We start from the raw sequence: 26,924 nt of genomic DNA, 5'->3' as shown, positions 1-26,924 counted from the left end.
TGGTAATATATAGCCATAACTAAAATATGCCACAAGAGAAGGAGTTCTGAAGACATATGAATAAACAATACAAGTTAAAAATAATGCTGCTGAATATAAACTGAACAGAGAAAAAGTACATAAAATAGGAGGTGTGTGAAAATCACCATCCCCTGTATGAGTAATTGCATGATTTTAGTGAGACATGAAATTTGTCAGATGACTATACCACATTAGTATATGTCACACTTATATTGCATTACTACTACATGATAATGACAGTTGCCACTACTCCACAAGTTATACCATAGATTTGAAACCTTGCCTGCCTAACTCAGTCACTCGAGTTGTGCATTAGCTACTGACTCCACAAAAAAAAGATTATGCATCACTTGTCATAAAGCATACATTGGAAGGAATAGTATCAACAGTGTGGGTGAATGAGCATGTCCATGGTTAAAAGGGAGTACGAGACTTCAAATCCTCCCCCCTGCCTTTAAAGAAGTCATACCCAAGCAGAATGTCATAACACATCTATTCATTGTCAATACTGCAGACATTTACACACTGTACACCTGACTGCATTCAAATCCCTGACTATTAACTACAGTCTCTTTACTTATGTACTACCTACTCTGGCACACAACTAGCTCTACAACACCTGTCAGAAGGGAGTGTGACCACATTATGGAACACTCAGAAATGGGCATTGTGAAACACACACAGAGGATCATAAGCCTCAGCATTCCTTACTGACAATTTGAACATCACATCAGGAGTACATTGAAATTTTGGAAGCAGCTAAAGCTGAAATAATAAGTGCCTGCAATGGACTATATAAATATTGTTTTCCTTTGTGCATCATGGATATCCTCCATAGCTCGATGGTCAGCATATCTATGTATCCAAAGGCATTGTCTTCAGTTTCTGCCATGACACAAGAAATGTCCAAAAATGATGACCAAATGCGGCAAGCTAAAAGAACTTCCTTTATTCCAACAAATAACACAAGTACTGAGCACTTTCACAGAATGTATCTGCTTCTTCAGGTGTTTTCATCTGGCTATTTTTATACTTACTAATTAATACATTAATTGAATAATCATCTAGTTAAAATCATTAGCTTTTAAAGGTATATTTCCTTATAAGCTTCAAATATGCATACTCATATAACACAGACATAAAAAGACATTAAATACTAATATAATGTTTAGTATATTCACTTAATACAATTATGTAAGTGACTTAGTTCAGGTTTAAGAGAAAATATTTCATTGAGACCTGGGGAGGGTACATGCATTAAAGTGCAGTATCCACTTATTTTCCTTTCTTTCAGTATAGTTCTTGATGTCCCCACCTCTCTTTGTTAGATAAACATTTTCTAAGATTATAAATTTAAATATATGCTGCTCATTTGTGTTCAATATATGTTTATACAGAGAGTTAGTAATAACCTGTCTCCTTATTTCAGACATATGACTGCTTATATGCTGTTTAAATTTTTGATTTGTTTTTTCCTATATAGAACGCTGTGCATAGCACACATCTTGCCATATAAATAATGTTGCTAGTGTTGCAGTTCCCACAGGCTTTAATAAAAAATTATGTCTCAAGAAATCTATAAAACTCTTAATAGTATATATTTGTTTACATCATACACACTTCCCACATCTATATGTTCCTACATATTTCTTCTTGAATGAACCACTGCTTTGTTGTTCTTTGTAACATAATTTGTTTTTTATAGTGTTGCATTTCCTATATATAAAAGTGGGAATTGCACCTATGCTGTTCATTTCTGGTATCAGAGACAACATGGCCCAATGTTTGCATATAATGTGCCTTATATTTCTAGTATTTTGGTCATAATTCATGATGTATTTGCATTCCTTTTATCTATTCGATTTCTCTTTCATTTTACTGACTGCACTTTTATAAGAGAAGATTGATGCACAAATATTATTTCGTTTAGACATGACTTCATCCTTTATTTCTAATGCTTGTTGTTTATTATACCCCCGCTGTTCAAATTAATTGGCTAGTATGTCTAGTTGTCTATTGCAAGTGATGTTTATAGTATTAATCCTACTGACTCTAGCCATTTGGTTTCTCATGATGTTTCTAAAAATGTATGGGGGATGCTTACTATCTGCTGCTAAATATGTGTTCTTTTTTTCTTGCTTCTTATACAGGGAGGTTTCTAGTCTACTTCCATTGTTCTTTTCTATATGAATGTCAAGGAAATTCATGGCTTTATAGTCAACTTGTTCTTTAAATGTTAAAAATGTGGGGCTGCTCTGTATTTCTTCTATAAATTCATTTAGTCGACACAATGGACCATCCCAAATGAGAAAAATGTCATCCACAAAATGCTTGTAAAATGACAGATTCTTATTGATGTATTTATTGGTTACATCCATAATATTATCTTTTTCCCACATACTCATAACTATATTTGCATATGTATTAGCTACCGCTGTTCCCATAGCTACTCCTGACATTTGTTTATAGTATCTGTTTCCAAACATGAACACATTATGTTCTAATATTAGTTGTAATAAGTCACATATTAAATATAGTTTTAGATGTTTCAGTTCAATATGAATGTCTATATATTTCCTAATCATCTCTATTCCTAAGTCATTGGGAATGCAAGTAAATAAGGAATTAACATCAAGTGTAACCAGCTAGCAAGTAGCTGCCAAATTATTTTCATTTCATTCAAATAACTCCTTTAGAAACTCTTTGCTATCCCTGATAATAGTAACAGATGTATTTAATACACATTTCAGTTCTGATTCTACATATTTAGATATAGCTTCTGTTGCCCAGCCCCTTGCTCTAACTATTGGGCACAATGGTGGTCTTAACATATCTTTGTGAATTTTTGGGACTCCATAAATACTTGGAATCACTGGTTTCTCTCTATATAAATATCTATACTGTTGTTCTGTAAGCAAGTTGTTTTCATATAATTCCTTTAGATTATTAGCAACTGTTGAATATATATATGACATCAGTTCTTCTTATGCATGCATAGTCATTAGTGTTTAATATAGCTAGCATTGTATTTTCATAATAATCTTTATCAAGTACAACTATCCCCCTTCCCTTGTCAGCTGGCTTTATAATAATTTGGTCATTCTGTTGTAAAGAGTCTATAGCTCGATATACCATTTCATTCAGGTTATAGAAGCATTTTTTATGTTTCTCATGGAAAAGTGTATATATATCCTTTTCAACCATTTTTTCAAACATGTTAATAACTGGGTTTTGTGGGGGTACAAAGGTGCTACTTCCATAATGCTTGCTACTTATAACATTAGATTATTTCGCTTGCATAGAGGAAAAAAACATTTAAATGCAATTTATGTGTACACAGTTTCAAATCTGTAAGCATTTTTGAAATATCCATACTAGTTGCAGGTACAAAAGTTAAGCCTCAGTTTAACACTGTTATTTCACTTTCAGTTAGCTGACATTGTGATATAGTAAAAACAATGTTTTCATTATTAATACCTGTTTGAAAATGTTCTAACTAATCTGGTTGCTTCTCTTCCGTTCTCGTTGACTGTATGAACGTTTGCGCTTCGGTGGTTCTGGAAACGGCTCTTCTCTGTGTAACAAAAAATTAGAAGCATTCAAACTGAGTGGCATGATTGTATCTACGAGATCGAAAGCAGATACTCGATAAGCATCAACTGATATATGCTCACCAGATGCGAATTCCATATTCATTGCAGTCTCGTTTGTGTTACAAGCATGCTCAGTTCCTTTCTCTCCTTCCTGCACTCTAGTTGTGATATCTCTTGCTTCACTAAATGGATTTTGACTGGCTGATGTCTCTGGGTTCTTCTCGCAATCATTTTGGGTCTGCTTTTTTGGCAAAAAGAACACATTGCCTGCTTTAAAATTGTTTAAATCACATTTTAGTTTATGTTTCTTCTATTGCACAAGCATGGCTTCAAATTTAACTGATTTATCTAGTGTTTCAATTAACAAAGACGAAAATATTTAATTTTCAATTAGTTCAGAAAGTTCAGTATATAAAGTAATGATATCTTGCTTTAGCTGTTGCTCATTTGGCTCAAAAAACTCATTCATAAGTTTCATATACTGCATAGAAAGATTCAAGTTCAATTTTTATCATTGATGTAGTATGTCTGTATATAAATTGCCATATGTTGGCATTTTCAATATACGAAGACCCCTTGGGGCAATATTGAGCATAAGGTATCCATTAAATGACAGTCTCTGCCACTGTAACCTCTCAAATTTTTGAAATAACTTTTCAAAGTTAAGAAGCTTACTTTTATATTCCTTGATGTCAAGTAATGGTGTCACTTCTTCTTCGATGTCCTCCACTGTAGTTTCTAAGTCTTTTAGCAGAGGGTTATCTAACACCTCCATCAGTTGTTGTATTTGTAAAGATGTATTAGCCATATTGCTCAATGTTGTTACAGCTTGTGCTTGCTACATACCAACTTGTAAATCACACAGTATATGAAAAAAGTAAAAATAAGTATCAAGTTTGTTGATCAAGCCAATGCAGTAAAATGTCCAAAAATGATGACCAAATGCAGCAAGCTAAAAGAACTTTCTTTATTCTAAGAAATAACACAAGTATTGAGTATTTTCACAGAACATATCTGCTTCTTCAGGTGATAGCATCTGTACTTTTCATCTAGCTGTTTTTCTACTTACTAATTAATACATTAATTAATTTTAGTTTGCTGCATTTGGTCATCATTTTTGGACATTTTACTGCATAGGATTGACCAACCAACTTGGTACTTGTTTTTACTTTTTTAATGACACAAGAAATGATAATTACTATTTCCCAACCTTGGACAGTGATGCTATTCTTTACTGTCATGCAGAGAACAATAGAAAACATAAATTATGAAACTGGGCATGGTTACAGTGGAGAACAACACTTTGGCAATCAAAACCCTTCACCTGTATAATACTAGAAAACATTTAACAGCACATGCATTCAGGAAACCATTCCTGCATGTTACTAATTATTTTTAAACATAGAGACAATGTAGGCTGCACAGGATTTAAACTGCTGACTGCCAAACTCGCAGTTACTTGACCTATGCACTAATGAATGACACCACAGAAGAACATATGCAACAAATGTAAGAAAGCATCCATCTGGGGGAATACCATTGTGTGTGTGTGTGTGTGTGTGTGTGTGTGTGTGTGTGTGTGTGTGTGGTGTGTGTAAATGCATATAACTTTCCTTAAAAGGGAGTACAACATATGGGGGATCAAAATAAAAACCCTATATGTGTGAAAGTGTTATAACCAAGTAGAATGCACCATATCACATCTGTTAAAGTCCATTATTATATGTTGCAAGTTGTTGCTTGCATACTGATACAGTATGCATCTCACTGGAGTCAAACTCCTGCATGCCTAACTCACATTCTTTTGACTTCTGCATTAGCTAGTGACCCAAAGAAGAAGTCTGATACAGTTGTCAGATAGCACACATTTAAGAATTACCATCACCAGTGTATGTCAATGCATACAGCCATGGTTTAAAGGGATTTCAAAACACAGGACATCAAAATAAAACCCTCAATGTCTGGAAGAATTACAGCTATGTTGAATATATTAAATCACATCTGCTCATTAATCTATTATTGCATGTCAGAAATTGCTTTTTGTACATTGATTCAATGCACACTTCACTGGAAATGAACCTGTGCCTGCCTAACTCACGTTATCTTTACTTGTGCACTAGCTACTAATGCCACAATATATACCATAGAGCAGTTGCCAGACATCAGACATTTCAGGGTTACCATCACCAGTATGTGTGTGTATGAATAAACACTGCCATGGTCAAAAGGGAGGACAACACACAGGGCATCAATATTGTTTACTTGTGAAAGTTAAAATAAATAAAATGAGCACAGGCTGTATCAGGCACACAAACCACATAAATTTATTGAGATGAGTGCTTTCGTCTGGTGTACATCATCATACTTCTTCAGACAAATAAAAACACCATCATTACTTCTTATATACTAGCAGATGAAAGAGACACACCTATAGAAAAAACACACATCTAACTGATCTTTAAAAAGACATTGCAACAATTAAAATCTGGAAACGGATCCATTAAGCACTAAACTCTTATATATTACTCAAATTTATTCACAGTTAATAAATATGCTTTCATAAAACCACTTAATATATGCATAAAAAAGAAATTATACAACCTAAATAGTTTCAACTGTCATAAACTTGCAAGTTTAATGAACTGGTAATAGATACAAGTTCATTTAAACCAGGGGGGCAACTAGCATTAGTGAAAATCTACCAGCATGTTTCCCTGGTCTCTAAATAAACCTTCCAGGGTCCTCCCCTGTTGTGGGGTTTCACCTGCTCTAAAACTACAAATTTGAAAGTGTGTTAAGGGTGAATTTTAGTATGCCTATATAATGCATTCTTTTCATTGGCCTGTCTAATTTCATAAATGTGCTCATCTATCGTCTGTGCCAACTTACGTTTGGTTTTACCTATGTAAAACACTGGGCACACCTTACACTGAGCCAGATAAACCACTCTTGGGAATTACAGTTGTATTTTTCTTTATATTTATCCTTTTATCACCCACTTCAACATGAGTTGTAAGCAAAGTGTGATTACATTGTGAACACATATTACAGGCTGTCATTTTGCCCTGAATCCTACACTTACTGTTTCTCTCCAGAATTCCTTTTAAATTCTGGCCTCTCCTATACACCAAATTTGGACGATTCCCCAGTGCATTACCCACATTTTCCTGTAAAATATAGTTCCAAGTTTTTCTTTTTTTTTCCATAATAAATTTTTATTGAAATATATTTTCCAAAAACATTACAAAAATACAATAAACATCACACACATAATACACTATAACTACTACAAACCATTTATACAATATCTACATGAAATGCTTCCTATATTTAATCTATTCCTAAAATCAGTATCATGCTAATATAATATTGAAGACCTTTTCCCATATTTCCGGGTTATTAATATTTTTGTTAGTTTGTTTCAGAAGTAATTTATGTGCTAGTATATGTTTTATAGCCACAAGCTTAACATTATTCCATGATGTCTTATGTGGTTCTAGCCAATTTGTGGCTATATAGAGTTTCATCAGCAAGAAAATATTCATACAAATAATAGTTTGCGATCTGGAAAGCTCTCTTGGAAGAATGTGTAGAATCATAAATTCCCATGACAGTGTAGAACTTTGATAACCCATCTTTTGCAGTTGTACTTTAAGAGAGTTCCAAAGTTTATACACACATTTACAACTCCAGAACATATGAAGAAGATCCGCTGTTTGATCTGCACAGTATGGACAAATTGGAGAATTCCTAGGGTTAAATTGATGTAATCTAAGATGTGTGTAATATGCATTGTTCCAAATCATCAATTGCGTGTACATCAGTTTTTGAAAAGAAACTGATTTCCTAGTTATATCAATTGCTTTTAATATCTGATTGTCTGTTACTGTTACTTTGTTTACCCAATACTCTGAAAGCAAAATTTTGTCCTGAAATTTCAAATCCTTAATTAATTTGTATGCAGTTGCTATAAATTTAGTGTCTTGTTGGATAGCTTGCCACAATCCAGAGCACTTATTCACAAATCCGGCTGCAGGTTTAAAGTTCCTAAAATAGATCAAGGCAAGTTCTTTAACTTGTCTCATTATAACAATGTAACTTCTAGGTAGATTCATTTCCTGTCTAATTTGTAAAGCCGATAAGTCAAGTTTATTAAAAACATCAAATAGAGTCAGATTAACTATTAATGGAAATTTGCTGAGATCGATCAGCTGATTATTTAGTTTAAAATTAGAATTCCTGTGGAAAGGTTGAAGAACCATCATATATTGCAATAAATCTACGGACTGAAATAAAGTTTGCAAAGATGAGACATAGGTTATTATGTGGTCCATGACCCCATATTTTATCAGACTAATTTTGTCCATAAAGGGTAATGCTTTAGGATTTATTTTCCTATCCAAAATATGCTTATGATTCAAGACCACCCAAGTTGGTATCCATTTTGTATTCGTTACATCATAATTAGCAATTCTTAAAATTTGATTAGCGTTTACAATCAAATAATATGCTTCAAAGTTTGGTAGCTCAAGTCCCCCTCTTGTTTTAGGGGTCATTAACTTCTCATAAGATATTCTAGTTCTTTTTGGGTTCCAGATAAATTTAGCTAGATCTTTATGCATTTGTTTAAAAACTGTTTTTGAAATTGATAATTGGGCAGACCTAAATATGTATAACATTCGTGGTAGTATATTCATTTTCACTATTGATACTTTTTGCTAATACCAGTAGTTTTAAATTCTTCCATCTGTCACAGTCAGCTATTATGTGTTCCCATACTCGTTTAACATTATTGTTATAAAAGTCCTTATTATCCGTAGAGAAGTTGATACCCACATATTTAATATTTTCTTTACATGTTAACTTCCCCATCAGGGCCATTAATGAAAAAGGTTTTGGGGTTCTTAACGGGAAGATATTCATTTTCTGTAAGTTAATTTTATAATTAGAAACTACTGAAAATTCGTTTATGAGCTTTAATAACTTTTCACTGTCCGAAATTGGGGTTGTACAATAAATAATAAGATCATCGGCGAATGCTGACATTAATATTTTATTCCTATAAATTATTGGTGCATTATGATACAAATTTTGCTTGATATATAAAAATAGGGATTCTAGATATAGGTTAAACAATAAGGGGGACATGGGACAACCCTGACGAGTACCATTTTTAATCTGTATTCTGTTAGAATAAGTCCTATTGATGTATAGCGTAGTGTATGGATTACTATATAATATTTGTAGTATCTGAATGAATTCTTGGGGCAAGTTAAAATAGGGTAACACATCAAACAAAAACTTTATGTCTACTCTATCAAATGCTTTCTGGGCATCTATTATAAGAGCATAGATATTAAAGTTGTTTTGTTTAGCATACGTCATCATATTATGCAGTGTAAGTGGATTATCGCTAGTTTGTCTAGTTGCCATAAATCCAGCTTGTTCCTTAGAAATTAGATATATCAAAACCTTCTTTAGTCTCGATGCTATAATTGATGTTAAAATTTTCATATCCACATTCATTAGTGCTATTGGTCTGTAATTATCTGGGTTAAGGGGATCTGAATTGGTTTTATGTATGAAAATTGTTTTTGACGCTTTGAGGTGGGGGTCACTAATTTTATTTTTAGTTATATAATTAAATACATGAGACAATTCTTTTCCCAAACTATCAGCAAACTCTTTGTAAAATTTAGATGTAATACCATCAGGCCCTGGCGACTTATGTGATTTCATATGTTGAATTGTATATACTATTTCTTCTTTAGAAATAGGTTTAATCAGGTCACTTTGCAGGCTCTCTTCTAATTCTGGAAAGTTAATTTTTTGCAGAAAACTTTTATTCTGATTATGTAGAGACCTATCAGTTTGCCCCTCATACACCTTAGTATAGATTTTCCCAAAAACATCAACAATATCCTCAGTTTTAAAATATATTGTGTCGTTATACTGTATTTCCGAAATATATCCAGTTGTTTTTGATTGATTTATAATCCTTGCCAGTGCTTTTGATGGTATTTGAACATTATTAGCATATTTCACTAAACACCTATGTTCTTGAAGTGTTAATTTATTATTATGAAGCAAAAAGAGATCCCTTTGAAGCTTCAACATTTTCTCCTCAGTTTGAGCGTTAAAATTCTGAATCAGCTCATTATCAAGTTGTTTTATTCTTATTTCTAGTTTTTGAATATCACTATTATGAATTTTCTTATAATATGAGGCTTTTTGTATAAGAAATCCACTAATTTGAGCTTTAGCTGTCGCCCATTCAATGTCAGGAGTATGTTTTTGGAGCTTCAAGCTATCTGTAAATTCTTTCAAATATTTTATAATTCCATCTGCTATCTCTTTTTTACTTAAAAGATTTGGGTTGAGTGACCAATTATAACCCCTATGCCTTCTTGTGTCTTTTAAATCTTTAGAAAATGTTAACGAAATTTTTGAGTGATCTGATAGATGACGAGTATGTATAACCACCACTGGTTCTAAATTTGTTAGTGCTTTAGATATGAAAAAGTAATCTATTCTAGCCACATTTTGTGGCATGGTGAATAGAAGGTGTATTTATTTGCATTATTAATATCTTGTGAATAAGAAAAGGGGTCATATAATTGAAAATCTTCCTTAAAATCATTTAATGCTATCCCGGCCTGCTTATTAAATGCTCTTTGTGGACAAGACCTATCCAACTTTGGATTTTGATAGGTATTCCAGTCCCCACCCACAACAAAATAATAACCATCATATTGTGTTAATATTGGATATAATGATGCTATGAAACTGTGTTGATCATTACATGGGGCATATATATTCAAAAGTAGGATAGGTTTATCAAATGCATTATCCGATAAAATCACATAACACCATCGCCCATTTGGATCCACTTTGGAGTCTAAAATCCTATCTTTGTATTGGGTTTTGATAATTATAGCCACTCCGCACTGTTTGTCTTACCTCCTGATGTCACTAGCTCTCTAATCCAGTTCTTTATTCTAATATCATTCCATTGTTCATTCATCAAATGTGTTTCCTGTAGAAATACAAACAGTGCTTTGTCCTGTAATAATATGTGTAGCAACAGCTTTCTCTTCTTCAAGTTCTGGAGCCCTTTAACATTCCATGAGTTCAACTCCCACATTCGCAGGTCTTGGTATCAAATAACAATATAAGAGGGGAATTATCAAATTGACATGTATTGACTGTACACTATATCTAATCTGGAAGCATTTCCTACATCCCGTCCCTAACTAGTGCTTACCCACTTTACCCCTGGACCAGGATTTATATAGATCTTGTATAAGAGAAAATATAAACAAGGTTAAACACACCAACACATTGAAAAACTTCAGGTAATAACATTTAAAACATTTCCTAAACTTACAACCTATATATTCTAGCATATCTACATCAAAGTCTAAACTACACATTCCCTACCAAACACCGCTACTTAACTACAGCTTTGGTTTAACTATTAGTTAAACAAATCTCATTTCTAAGGTCATTACTGTGTAAAGGAAAGTTTTAGTAGATTGGGTACTTATTTTATCCTACCTTAAGTATCTGTTTTGTTGCAATCATTATGTACATAAACTTTGTACAGAAGAGAGGAGAGAGAGAGAAAAAAAAATGCATCCTACATTTTAAATCTGTACCCTACACAGTGCCTGCCACTCACTGCATATAGTAAAAAAAATGATTTTGGTTCACACCTATAAAAGAAGAAAAAAATAGTAAAAGTACATGTTATTATGTGCTTTAAGTACATACTGTAATGTTATTTAATTATAAAAAGAACATTAACATATTATTTTCAGTTCTCTTTGTCTTCTCAAGCCAGGAAACCATCAGAAATACTCACGACGGGGGACCTCTTTCACAGCAGGACCACAGGAAGTGTTACATCCAAATCGACACTCTCAGTTGAAATCCAGGCATTTCCTGTTTACCACACAATGGAAATAGACCTTGGAGGTCATAAAAGTCTGAAAACCAGACAGCAGTCCCTCAGATTAGCATAAACAAACAGTTGTATTGCTTTTTCAGAGGCCTGAACAGTTTAGTGAAGAAACAAAGGATTAGAAAAGCCTTGAGGTAAAATACATGCTGGATCTGACTACAGGAACATGCCAGTCTCAATGGAAGTTCTTTTCAGCCCTCTGATGCAGGTAGAACTTTAAAAACTTTCAGAAACACTTCTTTTGCCTGATTTTTATTGGAAACAGAATATTTAGTGCCATCCACCATAAATGTAAGCATATTGGGGTATTTCATCTGAAATTTAATTTATTTATCAATCAGAAATTTACAGTAAGCAGATAAAGACTGTCTAGCCTGCCTTACTTGTAATGGTAAATCTTGAGCCAGAAATATTTTAACATTTTTCCACATAACATAGCCACCATTTTTTTTTTTTTGCAGTAAACAGTATTTTGCTAACATCTTGAAAGTTCAATATCTTAACATATACAGGTCTAGGCATAGTAGAAGCTTGTACCTCTCTCAGCGCTCTCTGTGCCCTTTCTATTACAATCTGTTTCACCCCATCAGCATCATTTAACAGGATTTCAAATATTTGTGTTATGGCTGGTATTAGCTCTGCATACTGGATGTTTTCAGGGATTCCTCTTATAGTAATATTATTTCTTCTAGACCTTGCTTCTAAATCAATAAGTTTATTTTGCATGGCTTGTACATCCACATCACATACCTTTGATTTTTTCTCCAGCATGTCAATTTTGTCCTCTATTTCAGAAATTCTGGTCTCAGTTTTGTCCATTCTCTGAAGCAATTGATTGCATAAAACTCCAAATGTTTGTATTTGTGAGGTCAAGTCCTTTATTGCTTCCTGTATAGGTAGTAAAGCGTGTTTGATATCCTCCATGTTTAGTGGCTGATCGGTCCTGGATCTAGTTTCTGGTTTCTATTGTTCCTGCTTTCTAGTAATCCTTTGTTTTTTTCGCAGTTCCATCCTTTACTGGCGACTGTAGTTCTGACAACTTTGTCTTAGTAGTAGTTGTTTCCATGGTTCTTCCTTGTTGCAAGATTTTTCTTTCCCCAAGCAGAAAGGCAGAATAAAGAAAGCACATGGCCCTTTGTTTGTTTCTCTCTTCAGAGCAAAGTAATCACTTGTAATCCTGATGGATAAATACTTTTTTTTCCCACTTTTTTAACTGATTTTAGATTAGGTAAGTATAAATGCAACTTTTTATCATCAATTTGATGTTTAAACCTCCTGATACCCACTCAGATCAGAGATTTTCCTCGGGTTAATTGAAGAGCTGCAGTTTAGCAGTATTTACAGCATGGCAGCCATCTTTGAATCTAGTTCCAAGTTTTTCTGACAATGTCCTGAATAACCATCATATTCCTAGAAAAGACAGTCACAAAAGAACAAAAAAAAAGTTACTTCGTCCTGATACTATATTATTGTTATTTGTTTTGTTACTATTATTATCATTGCTGTTGTCCCTGCACTTGTTACTACTAGACCCAGGCATATCCTGGTTAGCTGTCCCTTGTACATGTTCCTAAGATTCAATTACTCGAATAACTTTATGTTCAATAACATTTCTATTCATATTCAAAATAGGTTTGTATATCCATGTTTGCCGTTTGAAAATAACTTCCCTCTTGATATTATCAATCAACCTAGATGGGTAACCTCTCTCCCTAAACATACTAGTCATCTTTTCACATTCATCCAAGAAGTCTTCATACTCCGAGACCATTCGGGCAGCTCTGACTAATTGCCCTTTAATAATCCCCCTTTTTACATTTAAGGGGTGATTACTGGTAAAGTGAAAAATGCTGTTGGAATAGGAAGGTTTCCTGAAAATTGTAGACTTTATGCCCCCTTCATGCTTTTTAGTTGCTGTCACATCCAAATAGGAAATTTTGTTACTGTACTATTCATACATGAACTTCAAAAATTCAGAACTCATATTAATATATTCCAGGAAACTAGAAATCAGATCACAAGGCCCATTCCATGCTACAAACAAATCGTCCAAATATCTGACATATAGAGACATCTGTTTGTAAAAAGGAGATGGCAATAATATAGTCTTCTCCCACCAGGCCATCACAGTATTAGCAAATAAGGGGCCACATGCTGACCCCATGGCCACAGCCTCCACTTGTTTGAAATTGTGGCCTTCAAAGAAAATGTAATTATTTGTCAATACAATTTCCATGAGATGTGTGTATACATTAACTGCATCCTGATCCAATCCTAATTCCCCCAACAAAAATTCAGAAACCAGTCTAATCCAGTCTCATGGGGAATGCAACTGTACAAATCTTTTACATCTATTGTTAGAAAATTATTGCATGTCACAAATTGCTTTTTGTACATTGATTCAATGCACACTTCACTGGAAATGAACCTGTGCCTGCCTAACCTACATTCTCTTTACTTGTGCACTAGCTACAAATACCACAAAGTACACCATAGAGCAGTTGCCAGACATCAGACATTTCAGGGTTACCATACCAGTGTGTGTGCGTATGAATAAATATTACCATGGTCAAAAGGGAGGACAACACACAGGGCATCAATAATGTTTACTTGTGAAAGTTGCACAACCAGGTATTGTTTCTTGCAATACATCTGTTCAGTAAGTTATAGAACAAATTATAGTAAAAATGTCAGAAAACAAACATTCATAGGTAGTGTATGAGCAATTTTACACAGAGACATTGAAAGAATCAAACCCTCAGCGTACATGACTGGACATGTGATCATAACTGATCATAACATTAGTAATGCATTTTACCTGAGCATTTATCACAAACTGTCTATACATACTTATATCAGTGTTGTTTTCTATTTCACAAAAGGGCTAAGCTCGTTTGTGTATCAGTTAGTATAATCCTGTGCCTGAAGGCAAATATTCATCAGTTTCTTTCTATAGGGAGTGAAGTGTCACTTGTCATTACCTAAATATGAGGAGGGATGCTGCTTGATTGATCAATGGAAAAAGTAGAAACAGTAATGTTTTTGTACTGTTCAAACTCTTATGTCCATGTGTGTGATGTGATGCTTTACACCAGATGACATGTTGCGGTAGGGAGCAATATATTTATGTGTGTGTGTGTGTGTGTGTGTGTGTGTGTGTGTGTGTGTGTGTGTGTGTAAGCATGATGCAAAATACACATAACTTGAATGGAAGCCATAATGGAGTAAGTAATATGCTGCACATCAATGCTGTATCAGGTGAAGACACAAAGGAACCTGTACAGTCATGTGTCTGACTAGTACTAACAGATGAAAGAAGTGTTCAAGAGGGAAATCACACCAGTGATGACATAGGGCTCTTGTTGTATCAAAGGGACATATGTAACTCATAGAGTGCAACCCACCCATTCCTGAATTATATCCCCTATCGCAGTTCAGAACTCAGTGTTTCTAGCAAGTCTGTGTGTATGTGTTGATCAGGGAGAAAAAACAGTTAAGTGCATAACATTTTCAGACTGATATCAGGGCATTACTCATACCTCTCAACTGTACAGATTTTGCAGAATGTCCAGATTTTTGTCATATATATATATATATATATATATATATATATATATATATATATATATATATATATGATCTATTACTCAAAAAAATGTGTTTTTTGGCAAATCACTTAGTTCTGAAATTACTAAATAATGGCACTCATTTGAGTTCATGCCAAAAAACTGTCCAGATTTTTGCAGAATGCCCAGAATTGTGTTATATTTTTACTCTGTTCATCATAAATTTTGTGGTTTTCTGAGAAATCTCTGAATATTGAAGTCACTAACTAATGACATACACTTAAGTTCCAGACTTCATATCCTTCAGAAAAAGGCATCCTAACACAAATACTTTGATTCCAGCAAGTTTATTGGGGAGATTCAATAAACAATGTATGGTTATTTTCGACTGATGTAGACATGGTAGCAACATGTTTTATATTCAGGAAGTGCCATGTAGAGGAGCGCACCACCATGCAAACAAGATAAACACTGTGGCATGCTAATTACAGCATAAGCAGCTGAATTGCATGCTAATCAGCCAATCCAGAATGATGGAGGTATTCAACAAGCTATAAAGCAACCGTGTAGCCTCTGTGCTGTTTTTTTCTGCAAATTCCAAAGCCTTTTGGAATACAACAATGGAAAGCAGTCTACATGGAAAAATTGTTATGGGCTGATGCCACTTTAATTCATTTATATGTACTACAGGCTGAAGCCAATATTGATGCTGCTGCCAATTGGCCTAGGCCAAGAAGGAGAAGAGTTTTCAAGCCCTGCTTTACTTTTCACAACCTACATGATGTGGGAATTGTAGAATGCTACAGGGTAGATAGGGACACACTACAGGAAGTCTGTGACCTTTGCCATCCTCAACTCAGAACCAGCGCCAACCGAGGGGAACCCATCCCAGTGGTGACAAAGGTATGTGTAGCACTTAGAATATTAGTTGCAGGTATCTTTCAAAGACCAACAGGGGACATGCTGGGGGTGTCACAGACATCAACATCCACGATTCTCCATCAATTCATGAATGCTATGCTCCAGTATGCAAGTGACCACATATATTTTCCCTGTAGTACTGAGGGGAGGGCCAGAAATATGCAGGAGCTCTACCCTGTAGCACACTACCCTGAAGTACTGGGTGCCATAGATTGCACACATATAGAAATTAATGTTCCACCCAGGGAACAAGATAGGCTTTACATAAACAGAAAGGGCTACCACTCTACCAACTGCCAAGTCATGTGTAATGCCAAGGGAATCATCTGGAATGTTTGTGCTGGCAAACCTGGTAGTTACCAAGACTCACATTTCTGGCACACCTCCCAAATGTATCAGATGTTTGCTAGGGGGGGATATCCCACAGGGTCATTTACTGGGGATGCAGGCTATTCACTAGAGCAGTGGCTGATGACACCCATCAGAAATGCACACACACCTGTGAAGGAAGGCCATGATGAGGCACATGCTCAAACTAGAAATATCATAGAGTGTGTGTTTGGGCTGTTGAAGTCACATTTCCAGTACCTAGATACATCTGAGGGAGCCCTGTAGTACAATCCATGGACATGTACCGAAATATTCACAGTATGTGCCATATTACAAAACATTGTCCTGAGAAAACAGCTTCAGCAGGATAACCAAGCAGAAGGGGCACACATCACACCACAAATACCAACATCACTCCAGCCACAGGCAGATAAGGAGTTAGAGGGGGACCCACCAGCTCCTGTGGATAAAGGCAGACAAAGGCATGCTCAGTATGTCCTTGCATTGGCTAAGAGAACGCATTGCGCACTCACTCACTCACCATCTAGTGGCCTAAAACCTTCATCCTATGCATGTTCATATAGTAACATTGATGTCGGGCAACTCACACAACCTGTACCTCCCCACTTATTGGCTGTATACTGCTTGCATCAGACAGAGTTAGCCCTGAACTAAAACTGTGTCAACTGCTGTATTTACAAGGTAATTCTTGAACCTGGAGTGTATTGTGTAATAATTTGAATAAAGAACATATCCTTGTAGTTCACTAATTGGTATTGTAAGCAAGTAAAAAGTGGGAGATTGTTACAAAATTATCTTAACATGTGACAGTAGAGACTTAGATGACTTATATGTATCCATTATTAAGTAATACATCATAGGCATCAAAGATTCACACAGGCATACTTTGCAAAAGTACTGATGATCACTGCATGCCCTCAGTTTAACACCAAACATTTGTACTGGAATATCATTAAAGAATGAGGTTAGAAACTAATGATACACATTGCAGTTTCTGACTTCGCAACCCTCACAAGATCATTCAAAATAAAGTTGGAACATTTTGAGGCTATCAGCTGTCTAACTTTGCAAGGCCAATATAAGTCAAAGGTACAATTAATAGTTCAACACCACAAATGCAGAAATACTAAGCACTAAGTTAGTTATGCACCCTGTGCATCAGACACAAAGCTTATGAATACCTAAATCCAAAAGATAGAAAACAGGGATATGGCACAATTATCATGACTTGAACAGGGTGCTGTGTTTGTGTGTGTGTGTGTGTGTGTGTGTGTGTGGAGGGAGTGGGGGGCTAGGAGGTCAGGTTGACACATAAGTTTGGTGAGTGTGTGTGAGTAAAAAAAGAGAAGCAGGCAGACATTTGGATAAACCAGCAAATGGCCAGTGAGACAAAATGAGTTATAAGCTGCACGGCTGAACCATTGCGTGTGTGTCTGTAGGGGTTCCCCAGGAGAAATTGGTGTGCGAGTATCTGTATAAACACAGCCAAGTTCTGTGCTGGCTCTACATCTTGGTATGTTGGACAGGTGTGAGCCATGCATGGTAGAGGTGGCATTTCACCATTGTTGTCCCTGACCATGAGAACTGGCTCAACCATGAGTTGCACTGCCATGTCTATGCCCACCGTCAGATGCTCTGCTACTACCTGAATGTGACTGATGTCTGTTGGATGAGCTCCCTTCCGGAGGATGCCCAGGACCATGACCCCATGGCCTGTCAAATCTGGATGTGGACAGCATACTCCCTGACAGAGCAGTGGAAGTACTGCGACTGTTGGAGCATGTTTGAGCACTGCCCCATTGTTTAACAGCAGAAGAGGTGGCTGACCTGCACTCATGAGGATGCTGTTCCCCTCCCAGCAGATGTTTCATCACAGACAATGCTCATTCCATGACAGACACCCCTCATTTCATTGCAGACACCCCTTGCCCCAACATGTCATTCATCCAATCCATTGAATCGGCAACATGTCAGACTGTGCAACATTCACAACCTGAGTATTTGTCTGGAGCACCTGTGCGAACATGCCCATGCCTCCATTGTGGCCATAAACATATGTTGAGTGGCATGAGAAGAGACACTTGGACCAAGTAAAGGAGAGACAGCAGGCTTCTTCTAAGCACCCCTATCAAACCTCTTACATGGCACCTCAACCACATTTTGGTTATGGCCAGACTCAACAGGAATTGAAGCCACAGTAACCACACTTCCATGATCAATGCCCTCACCCTTCACCTGTCCAATATCTGTGGGGTCACTGGAATGGGTAGGCATAGGACTATTGGCTGTGTCCGATAGAATTGCAACGGATGGCCACATGTCAACCTCGGTGTCATATTCACTCATTTCACCCCCAAACTGTGCCTCAGTTTGGCCATCATCATCATCATAAGAGTCTGTTGATACACTGACATCAGGTAGCAGAGGTCCCACACTTCCATTGTCATGATCACCTGTAATAAAAAGCTACAGACACAGGAAAACATTAATACCTTCACTACTCTAGTCCAATATATGCTAAAAAAACAGTGGTACTACTATTACAGACATACAGAGATACATACAATAGGCCTGACATCAATAGCAAATACTAAAATATTTCTTAAATTGCTCAGCAGTACTGAAATAAAAATGTTTGAATTACTTTCTGCAGGTGAATTTCTCCTCTGAAATCCAGATGGTCCTGGAAGAAGTTAAGCAAAAGGTAAAGCAACTTCATCACAATTAACAGTAACATGGGGGATACTTTTATCCATTTATATGTCCATTAAATGTACTTTCAACAAGAACATGGCTGCTAACTCCAACTTAAGCTAACTGTAGCAATCTTCAATCCCCCCTAAAAAAAGAATTCATGTGGCACAGAAGTAATGGATTGATTTCAATTGATTTACTATACAACAGTATTCAACTGCTAAGATACCAAATCCTACGTGGAAGTCTCTTCTGGGATGTGCTGGCTGTCCATGAAGCTGTTTCACTGACATCCAGGACATGCTATGCTGTACTGCACTTTTCTGGCAGCTGTCTGGATCCCTGATATTGATGAGGAACTCTTCATTTGGTGATAGTGGTGGCTCCATAGCAGACCCACCCCCCAGTAACCATCTGGTTATGGCCTTCTCCAGTTGCTGTCCTCCGTGCAAATTTGATCATATCAGTGGCCCCACTGTTACACCTGCTCATATGTCCTGCTATGGCCACCCATGACATTTACATCAACCACAATCTGGCACCAAATTTGCATTCCATGTGCCACATCTCCACATTCCCTTTCAAGCATGAATGCACCATCTTGCCTTATGGTATCCACTTTGACCTGATTCTTAGCATTGGTGAAGAGAGTCTCCAAAAATTGACATGCCTGGGTGGCATACTCCTAGGTGTCCTAAAGACAACAGAAGGATAATACACAGAAGTATCACATCAGTACAAAATTACTGTTCCCAGCTAAAGCAGAAACAGGTAGCTATTCAGTATTACACACTGGAGAAACATAAAACAGTCTAGAGATGTGACATACGAACAACAGATAGGATGCAAAAAAAGGAGAGTAACAATAGCAACATATCAATTTTTTTGTGCTAGAACAGTAACTCAACCTTGCTCACCCCTCACAAAAAAACAAAATGGCAAGTGACACATTTTAATAACAAACCATATTTGAAATGTTAAAGTGCTATCAATGGAACTGTCCCTAAAGCACTTGTATATATTTATCACAGAGCATTCTATTCTCAAATCTTGACAAACATGTATACCTGTGAAATGACTTCACAAACATGCCCATGGCATCAATACACTTCTAACTAATGCAAACAGATAAAAGTATAAAACCTTTGCTCAGATTTTTCTTAAATGCATTCCAGCATACACAGTATATAGCTGACAAAATGCAAGCATACTGTCTGAATTTCAATAATCCTCTGTGCAGTTATATGCCGAATAAATAATGTTTGTTCAGTTCTCTCCACATAAACAGGTCTCCTCACAATCACTTTACCTAGCTACATGGTTGCCTTTTTTATTGTGCAGATTCAGGAATGTTAGCATGATGAAGATGCAAATGAGGTGTGATCTGATTAGAATTGCTGAATCCCAAATACTTAGTTCTGTGTAGGAGATGGAAACATAGTGCAGGCACTCCCTCAGTGTTTGTTTTTAATGGATTGCAACTGTGAATGATTACTGTTTGGGAGAAGGAAAACACAACAGCAATGCAGGCTACCTTATATCTAGTGGTTGTATCAGGTTATCTCTACAAAATGTTAAATGTAAGGTTGGAAATGTAAGTAAGCAGCACACAATTCACTGGTTGTGTACCTTAACATCTAACCTGCCCTTCACTTGTTGACAACTGCATATGTTATCATTTCCAGTTACTATCCTCACACGTTTAAGGCCAATGATATAGAATGGCTTACAGACTACATGTCTCAGATTACTGGTCTAAGTGCACTACATCCAAAAATAATAAATGTACTAATAATGGTTGTATGGTTGTATGGTTCATAATACTGTAGATTATGTTGCAGTTGGTTATGTGTAGAATTATTGCAGTTCCTTGCTACAAAGCTGTTTGCGTGGCAAAGAGGGATAAGGCACAAATCCTGTATTCTTAAGCTTCATTGCAGTGAGAGTTAAAATCCAGATCTATGTATACATATCTCATGTGAACCACCATTTTCCAGTATGTATGTCAAAGACTGAGTTTCCTCATTTCAACTATTTGTCCCCTTTTGTCTTTTTTTCCTTTTTATGGGAAATGGAGGAAAGGAATGGCAGGTTTGGCTGTGCTTATTTCATTTGTGTGAAGCACAGTAGTGTGTAAACTGAACAACTGCAGTACCCAGGAAGAAGATAGCACTCATACAGCCAAGTATAGAAGCCAAATACAGTCAATTAATTCTAGTGGGTACTGTGCAAACTCACTGAGCTGCATTGCACGGTAGTTAACACAGACACCGTAAGAATGATTAGTAAATTAGGGGACATCATGTAACTAGTCCTGTGGCAGCAGGTGTAAGTGCAGGGCTGGAGTACAGATGGTCCTGGGTTCTACTACAGGGTATCTAAACTTTTTGTTTTACTGTTCTTACATTGAAGTTTATGACAATGAACTGAAACATGAACAAGTGTTATGTCAACTATCTTGTGCCAATAGATGTAAGTGTAGGACTGCCATACACATGGTCCTGGGTCCTAATACAGGATATTCCATACAAGTTTACTGTTGTATCACTTCAGATTATATTCACTCTCACTTATAATACTTTAGATAGTGGATCTGGTCAAATGTTATAGCTGTTCTGCAGGTTCCACTATCCTAGCCACCCTTTTAAATTACTATGGAACAAGTTCATTCTACCTTTTCAGACACTCAGAATACTTCATCCATGGGCCCCACTAACAGTCCTGTTTGCTGGTCTTTTTGAATCCCTGCTTAACCTCTTTAATCCAAGCCTCTTTACTGGTTACATTTCTGAAGTCTGGAAAACAGCTTTTGCAATGCCATTACACAAGGGTGGCCCAACCATGAACCCTGGTAGTATAGACCTATTAGTCTCACTAGCCTAATATGTAGACACAATGTGTCAGACTTCATTAATCTGTATATTGAAAATCTCTTAATCCTGGGCCCCCATCAGTTTGTCTTTGCCAAAAGAAGATCTTACCTCTTTTGCCTCATTAATTTCTTTGAAAAAGTAAATGAGGCAGTGAATAATGATGGTGCAGTACATTTCTCATGCAGGCATTATTAATATACTTTTAAATCTAAATATAGATTATATTATGCAGCGGATAGCTAATTTGCTGACAGAAACTGTGTGGATAGAGTAGTAGCTGGAACTTCTGAAAGCAAAAAAAAAAAAAAAAAATACCAGTGGTGTGCCACAGCCTTGATTTTAGGCCTTCTCCTCTTTGGTGTCTATATCTCAGACATTCAGGCCAGCACCCCTGGCAAATGGTTAACTATTTTCAGATGACTGTAAATTGTGTGTTGCTATTTAATCTTCAACTGACTCACAATTGCTCCAGCATGGATTCGACTATCTTAACAGTTAGTCCAAAGACAATGGTGTCAAATTAAATTTACAAAAATGTAGCATAATTCACTTTGGTAAACAAAACAGTTTCACTTACTATGCAGGAGATGCACACATCCAATCAGACAATGTTATAAGGGAATGAGCAAATGTGGTGCATGTAAATTTTGTCACTTCATCAATGATGGTCCCTACGCTACAGTTGATTATCCCTTACCATTTGACCTTCATGTCTACTCAGTAGTACATAAACTGTTTTAACTGTATCTACTTTCCAAAGACATCTCCACTTGATTCAAAGAAGTCTTAATCCCCATTTACTCATACATTATCAGACCAGTTATTAAATATAATGCAGCTTTTGGCATTTATTTATCTGGACATACCACACAACTTGTCTGCTGCAAATGATAAACCCAAAGGTAATAAACTAGTAAAAACAAATATCCACAACTTGCCAGAGAGCACAAAGCTTTATTAATACATCAGGCTAAGCGCTTTCTCCCATAACTCTGTTGGGCTTCATCAGTCAAGCAGCATAAACCATTTAGTCCTTTTATACATAAAAAATAAATAATTAATTAGCAATTAACAGTCATCTAATTAGTCAATAACAACTTTTAGTATTGCAACCTTATTATAATATAAATAGTAACCCTTAAAAACATGAATACACACATCACAACAGCACCAAAAAAAAAATACATTCTATATGTAACTAGAATCTAAAAGAAGTACTGAAATTGTCATATAATTCCTGAGCAACCTGAAACCTATAATAAAAACATTACAAAATGTTTGACAATGTAAACATTTGATACTAACTTTATCCAAAAAAAAAAAATATATAAAATTGTGTTGTTGTACACTATATAAAGGGTTCCTATTTGTCAAATGCATTTTCGTCAACACCTAAAGAGTGAACAAGCAAAACAGCGAAGTGGCGGTTCAGCAAATTCTTTCCCTGGGAAAGAAGTCGCTTGACCGCTTCATTGTTTTGCCATGTTCTGCACTGTAGTATGGTCTCAGGGATTCCATTGTCCGGTATAGCTCCTGAGTGTGAATGTGCAACAGTTACTGAACTTAGGGTTAGGGTGCAGGTTAAGGTAAGTGCATATGTATGAAAGTGTTTACTGTTTTTTTGTTTTTTGCGTTAGATATATGGTTGAGTTACATGTGCATGTGTTTTCAGCTGTTTACTTTTGTTTTGGAGGGGTAGAATTAGGGCTAAGGTAAATGTGCATGTGTTTGGAACTGTTTACGTAAATGTGCAACAGTTACTGACCTTAGGTTTAGGGTGCAGGTTAAGGTAAGTGCATATGTTTTAAAATGTTTACTTTTTGTTTTGAGTTAGATGTATGGTTTAGTTACGTGTGTATGTGCTTTCAGCTTTTTCCCATTTTTTGGAGGAGTAGAATTAGGGTTAAGGTACGTGTGTATGTGTTTGGAAGTGTTTACTTTTTTTTTTTTGTTTTTGGTTGGAACAGTAATTTCCTTCCCTAGGAAAGAAATCACTGTTCTGAGGTGTCGACATTTTCAGCTTTCGCTGAAAAAGGGTCAATGAAACATCATTCGCTGTTTTAAGCGTTCAATGTTTTAATATAGACCCCTGTATAAATATACAAGTACCAATAAAATGAAATGTGACTTATATTTTAAATAGCTGGAAATAGAGATTTTGTCATTTATGCCTGGCAATCTAGATGCAGCAAGACATAAATGCCAAAGGCATTCTCTAATTTCTGGTAGTGTCTTACTGTCCCCACCAGCATCACCCTTTGGAATCTTGCCAATTGCAAAGAATAAAATCCTTTTAAAATTTTTACAATCCTTACTGTGCAAAAATAATGCATTAGACAGTTTATTGTTTTTGATGTCCCTACTGTGCTCCAAGATCCTTAATCTCAATTTACATGAGGTCTTTCCCACGTAAAATGCTGGACATGATAAACACAGAGCAATGTACACTACCATGTCGGTATTACAACTACAATGTCCAGGACATTTCAAAGATTTCCTGTAACTACTTAAATATACATTCAGTCTATCATAAATGAATTTGCAGGCATTGCATAAACCACATTTTTTCATTTGTGAAGTCTTACATTCTACGACAGAAGCACCTTTTTCTAGAAGCTCTTTTAAATTAGCCCCTTTACTAGTAACAAATATGGGGGTAAACACCAATGTTTCCTTCATTTCTTCAAGAAACGCACTATCCATGCTGTTTGTATAATATTCCTTACCTTTGGTGCTGTATGTTTGCATTCCAACACCATCTTAGCACCCTTGTCCAAACTTTTGTGTTCTAAGGGGATGTTCGTATTTACTTGACCGACTTCTCTAGTTTTTGTCCAGCAATATAGGACAACATGTAGTAGCCCTTTTCTTCAACACTTCTATAACTGTTTTTGCCAGAAGGTCAGTAGGATGCCCTCTGTTTTGAAACATGTCAGTAAGTTTTAACAATTTGTTGCTAAAAATCCATCTTGACTAACCAATCTTGATAGGCGAACCATTTGCCCTTTTACCATATTTTTTTTCTGAAAATAGGGATGCCAACTCTCAAAATGGAGAAAAGAATTACTATAAGTTTTCTTACAGTGGATGTTAGAATGTATCTGACCACCTTGCTTGTACAAACAAATGTCAAAAAATTCAATTCTATCCTTATCACTATGATGAGTGAACTTTAGAAAACTTGTACTAACAAAAAAAAAACATAAATTCATCCAATTCTTCCTTGGTTCCACCCCATAATAACTGTACATCATCCAAATAATGTAAATAAGTAATGATATTTGACATATATTTGGAAGTGAAAATATGCTGCCTCTCCCATTCCGCTAATACTAAGTCAGCATAGATGGGTGCACATTTTGCACCCATTGCAACACCATTGATCTACCTAAAATGTTCCCCTTCAAACAGTAGGAAATTGTTAAATAAAACCATTTCCATAAATTCAACAAGTAAACCCCTCTTAACATGGTGTAAATCATGACAATAAGAGCCAACAAAACTAACCAACCAGAGAAAAATAAAAAAGTGGACTGACTGAAAAACGTTTTACTGAAGAAAAATAAAATACGAAAACGTGTACAAACGTGTCACACAAAATCAAGTAATCCAGTACAATAAGCGCTTTTGTTTGGATTTTTCCAAACTTTTTCAAACAAGTAAAACATCACTTCCTGTTGAATAAATAGGGTTTATCAGTGATGTAATAGATTAATTAAAACTTTAAACCTTTAAAAAAACAGCACATTTTAACCCGAACCTGTATATACAATTAATATATCACCAAATAACTAAAAAGTAGTAAAATTGCGTAACCTGAAAAACATGTAACTACACATTGTTCAAACCTAAAAAACAAACCATAAAAAATATAAAAAATAATAAGTATAAACAATACTATTGCCTGCTCCTTTGTGTAAACTAATACTTCATATAGTTTTATGGTGTAAATCACCACTTTTAGCCAGAATACTGTCAAAAAATTCAAGTCCTGTCTTGTGGGGGATCACTGTGATTAAGTTGATGACATCAATAGTCACAAACAAAAAATCTTTCTTAGTGTTAAGATTCCTCATGATGTCCAAGCAGTGTCAAGAGTCCTTTAAAATGTAAGGAAATCTCTCCAATACTTTCTTACATGTGACATCTATATATGAGACAAGGGGTTCAGTTTTTGAACCCCTAGCAGCCACAATTGGCCTAAAAGTTGGACAATTCATGTTTTTATGAATTTTGGGGATGCCAAAAGTAGACGGGATAACTGGAGTATCCATCGTTAAATATTTAAACTCATCTGAAATAATCCCCTCACACAAAAATTCATAACATTGCCAATCAATCTTGGCATATGCTTTATATACATCAAATTTAGAAACTCTTGTATAAGAATCATACAATAATTCTGCATTTTGCAAGAATAATCACTGTTTGTCATGATCACCACCCTTATCTGGTTTCATAACTCTGTAAAGAGAAGTTTCTGTTAACTGTTTCAAACAAAATTTTGGTTAGGCTGCTTTTCAGTAAAAATGCATCTCTTAATCTCTGTTTCATGCAGGCTTTCAAAAACCATGACAGTAGGGTTACTCGGGGGAATAAATATACTACTTCTCTTGAAAGTCAAAAAATTCTCACTATAAGGATTACCATTATTCCCAAAAAATAACTTAAGATTTAAAAGTCCAGTAAAAAGTTTTAAGTGCAGCAATAACTTCCCAACCTCGTAAAGGAAGTTGGGTACAAAAGAAAACCATTTTCTTAACAAAGACACATACGTGTCAGAAATCTTGATGTCAGAAAAATTGTAAATCGAAAAGTCATTAATACAGATGTGTTGGCAATTAAAATTCCCACTGACCAATTCCTTATCGGTATCAGGCAATCTATCATTGTTATTAGTCATTTGTTCAATAAAGGAACCTTCCAGTCCCATTGACACTTC

This window comes from Protopterus annectens, chromosome 2.part2 (genome assembly GCF_019279795.1).
Source record: "Protopterus annectens isolate FY-2018-M chromosome 2.part2, PAN1.0, whole genome shotgun sequence".
In the NCBI taxonomy this organism is placed as follows: domain Eukaryota; kingdom Metazoa; phylum Chordata; order Ceratodontiformes; family Protopteridae; genus Protopterus; species Protopterus annectens.
This window is presented reverse-complemented; position numbering follows the sequence as displayed.